Consider the following 4,495-nt stretch of genomic DNA (forward strand, 5'->3'; position numbering starts at 1 on the left):
GGATGGATGAGGTAAGATCAGGGTGGGAAACTTGATATTTGCCAGAGCCAACTGACAGATTCCAGCAGAGAAAGAAATGCTTTGGGCCACAAAGATCTGGAGCAGCTCAACGGTCCTTGGGGTTTATCCCTGGAGGGGGAGACCCTGGACTTCCACCTCTCTAAATGGAGACGTATTCCCAGGCGTCCTATTAGCAATGTGACCTTGCTCAATGCCAACAGTTGGAAATGGACAAGGACTTCTGCTGAGCTGAGACCCCCATATGTCATAGGAAAGGGACGACCGGAGCTGAAGGAGGAGGAAATCATGATTATCTATCTCCGGTTTCTCTGAACATCAGGCGTTCATTTCAAAAGAAAGTTAAGAGCAGAACACTATCTGGGAGGTTACTGTAGGGCCAGGACTAGGCTAAGGTGAGGTGAGAGAGGCACTTGCCTCAGGGACAAACCTCAGGGGGCACTAAAAATCTCAGTAATATAAATAAGGTAAGTAATATTTTAATGTGTTATTTTTAAAAATCAAAATTAATGCATAAAAATCCATGATGAAGAAAATGTCAAAAATTGTAATATAGAGGATCAGTAACAGTGTCCTGCCAAACCATAATGGAATTTGAGACAAAAGGAAAACTTGGTAAGACTGATTTTATGGCAGTAACACTTTGTGGGAGATTGCCAAGGCAGTATTTAGAGAATATATCGTCCTGCAAGCCTGTACAGTGATTTAAGTCCCTGCCTAAAGAACTGAAGAAGGAAGCAAATCAAACAAATTTAGGAAAGCAGAAATAAAATTTGGAGCAAGGAATGAAAAACAACAAACAAACAAACAAACAAAAAAACAGAGCAAAGTTTCACTTAAACCTAAAAAAACTCAGGGGTAAAGAAAGGGGTATTGCAGTGTTTCCTCTCTTGCTTAACATAATAATACATCCTTCCAAACATAAGCTCCTATTAGATTAATTCTAGTTAAAAACAGGAGCCACACAAGTTTGCCCCTGTTAAAATTCTACTTGAAAATAGTTCTAATAATTAAAGAAGAAAAATAAGTAAAATGTAGAAATAAAAATGCCACTTGGGCAAATGATACATTTGTATATTTATGAAAATCAAATCCCCAGATACCGGAGATTATAAATGAAGTTTGCAAAGGCACAGGATAGCAGACACTAGTGAGCTGTGAGAATTTGCTATCAACTAAAATAATCCCAGCTGCTTTCTCCCCAGCTACGCAGAAACATGTAAAAAGTTCAGCAGTACCACTGCAGTGAAGTCTCTGTGACGTCAGAACATGAAAAACATCTAAAAATCTATTGAGTTTCTATATCCTAGAGCCTCCCAGCCAGAAAGAGCAGAGTCTAATTGCCATAGTGACAATAATATTAAACACTTGGGTATAAACGAAGGCAAGAAATGACAGTTACAGAGCCCTTACGAGTGCCAGACACTACTAGGGGCTTTAATTCTTTCAAAAACCTCATGATATGGGATATGGCTTCTTGTTAGCTGCTTTTACAGATGAGAAATTAGGGACTCAGGTTTAAAGGCCTTTTTCACGGTCATTTGGCCAGTAAGTGGGAGAGTTGTGATTCAAACCCAGGTTTGCCTCATGTAAAATACTATGTTTCTTTCCATTCTATCATACTATCTTCCTATTGAGTCAGAATCCTTGTTTAGTAAAAAACCATAAAACATGAATGAGAACAATAAACAAAAATAGATAAATTTAAAAATAGACCATGATCCTGACCAGTATAACTAAATAAAACAAGAGTCTCTTATTCAACATGTAGGTTTCATACAATGCCAATTTAAATTGTTATGGGATATTTCTTTTCCCCCAAGGTATTTATTAAGTGCAAAGGGAAACATTGTGACTCTACAATGGACAAACCCACCAGTCACATCTTAATTAGGTGATCAAGTTTAACATCACCAATAGACATTGATATCATGTGTCTCCCAACATGATGTCAAGAGAAGGACATGTCACCTGTATAGTATTCTTGCCAAAAACGTCTTAACTCCAGTGCAATCATGAGAACCCGTCAGATAAACTCAAATTGAGGGACAAATTTGAGGTATTTCTACAAAATACCTGGCCAGAATTGACTGCAAAGAGTCACAAGGGAACGTTTTAGGGTTATGGAAATGTCAACTGTATACCTCCATAGAGGAGGTGTCTAGTACAGGTAGGTGTATGTATACGTTTCTCGAGACTCATCAAACTGTACACTTACAATTAGTGAATGTTGTTCTATCTAAATTATATCTCAATAAAGTTTGTTGTAAAACATAGTTAAACTTAATAAATACCTGCAGGAAACAACAAATTTCCCTTCCACTCTTCACAAGTTTCTTTGCTCTTCTACCTCTCTAGAAAGTCTCTCTGTAATTTAGCAAGTCTTTCTGCCTCTGGACCCTGAGCCACCCTTCACCTGTAGCCCTGATTCCGGCTCCTTCCACTTGTCTGTGGTGGCCCAGAGCAGGACCTTGGAAGCTCCTCTTTAGGAAATCTTCCCTCCCACGTCCCAGCTACATATCCAAGGTGAGGATGCTTCTAGCTCAACTCCTCTTGTCATGAAGTCTCCTCCTCAGAAAAGCCTGCCTTCGCCATCCGATCTCCCACAGTTTACTCTTTATTACATGATCCTGTTTTACTTTCATCATTCTAATTGATATGTCCTTTTTTTAAAAAATATATTTTTATTAGTTTCAGGTGTACAAAGCAACGTATAATAATAGACATGTAAACCCCTCATAAAGTGATAACCCACCCCCCAAGCTACTACCCCTCTGACGTCTTATATAGCTGTTACAATACCATCTAGTATCTTCCCTATGTTGTACTCCACATCCCGTGACTATATATACCTATATAGTTAGTTATAGTTGACATTCAGTATTATTCTACTTCAGCTTCAGGTGTATAGCACAGTGGTCAGGCCTCTACACAGACTAGGACGTGATCCCCCTGATAAGTCCAGTGCCCATCTGGCACCTTACGTGAACCTTACAACATTGTTGATTATATTCCCCATTCTGCATTAACTACCAATTTGTATTTCTTAATACCTTCACCTTTTGCACCCCGCCCCCAACCCCACTCCCATCTATCACCCTGATAGATCTAGTACCTATCTGGCACCATACCTACTTATTACGATATTATTGACTATGTTCCTTATGCCGTACCCTACATCCCCATGACTACTGTGTAACAACCAATTTGTACTTCTTAATCCCTTCCTCTTTCACCCATCCTTAACCCCCCTCCCATCTTAAAGAAGTCCCTCTAAGATTCCTTGGTATACTGGTGTGGTGGTGATGAACTTCTTCATCTTTTTCTTGTCTGGGAAGCTCCTTATCTGTCCTTCAATTCTAAATGACAGCCGTGCTGGGTTGAGTAATCTTGGTTGTATGTCGTTGGTTTTCATCACTTGGAATATTTCCTGCCAGAAAACTTCCCTGGCCTGGTGAAGGAAATGGACGTACAAGCCCAGGAAGCACAGAGAGTCCCAAACAAGATGAACCCAAAGAGGCCAACACCAAGACACATCATGATTAGAATGCCAAAAGTTAAATACAAAGAGAGAATCCTAAAGGCAGCAAGAGATGTATCCCTTTTATTATTATTTACTTGCTACGGACTATCTCTTCCCAGAATGGTAACTGCAGGAGCACAGGGACCTGTCAGCTTTGTATCATTAGTGCCCAGCTCAGCCCAGTGCCTGGTACATACTAGCCATTCAATAAATGTTTATTGGATGAATAATGATCCATCTATTTCAGTGTTCCTTGGGAGGAAAAAATAACATTAAATGGGGAATCAGAAAATTTGTCATTCACCACGGGCACTTAATATCACTTAATCCCTTCATATAGCCAAGTGGCAATTTCCTCACCTCAAAAATTGGGATGCTAATCAATACCTTTCATATCTACCTCTCTGGAGGTGTTGTGCAGATCAAAGAGGAAAGCAAGGTGAAAATATGCCTACATGTGCCCATTAAAGCTTCAATGTAAAATAATACTAATAATACTAATACTAATACTATCTAACATTTACTGAGCTTTTCCTACGTGGCAGTCATTCTTCTAAGTGCTTTTCACTATTATGCCCTTGAATCCTCCCAATAACCCTACGAGAGTAGGTATTAATACTATCGCATTTTGCAGATGAAGCAACTGAGGCCCAGAGAAGCTGAGTAACCTGTTCAAGTTCCCACAGTTAGGAAGTGGTAGAGTTGGGATTCAAACACAGAGAGCTGTGGCTCCAAAGCTCCCACTCTGTTCTCCTTCACAGAATACAAGGACCCTGTCCATAATGTCATACGTCAGTCAGGGTAAGTCCTGGTCTAGTGCAGGTAATGTAGACAGAATGGAGTAGGTGCATCTAGGAGGCAACAGGAACCTCTGGAGTGGGGTGGATGGTTGGCTGGCAGGAATCTAGGCTCATGGATAGGCACAGGTTTCCAAAGGTATTGCAGGCATAGGCC

The sequence above is a fragment of the Rhinolophus ferrumequinum genome, chromosome X (genome assembly GCF_004115265.2).
Source record: "Rhinolophus ferrumequinum isolate MPI-CBG mRhiFer1 chromosome X, mRhiFer1_v1.p, whole genome shotgun sequence".
NCBI classification, from domain to species: Eukaryota; Metazoa; Chordata; class Mammalia; order Chiroptera; family Rhinolophidae; genus Rhinolophus; species Rhinolophus ferrumequinum.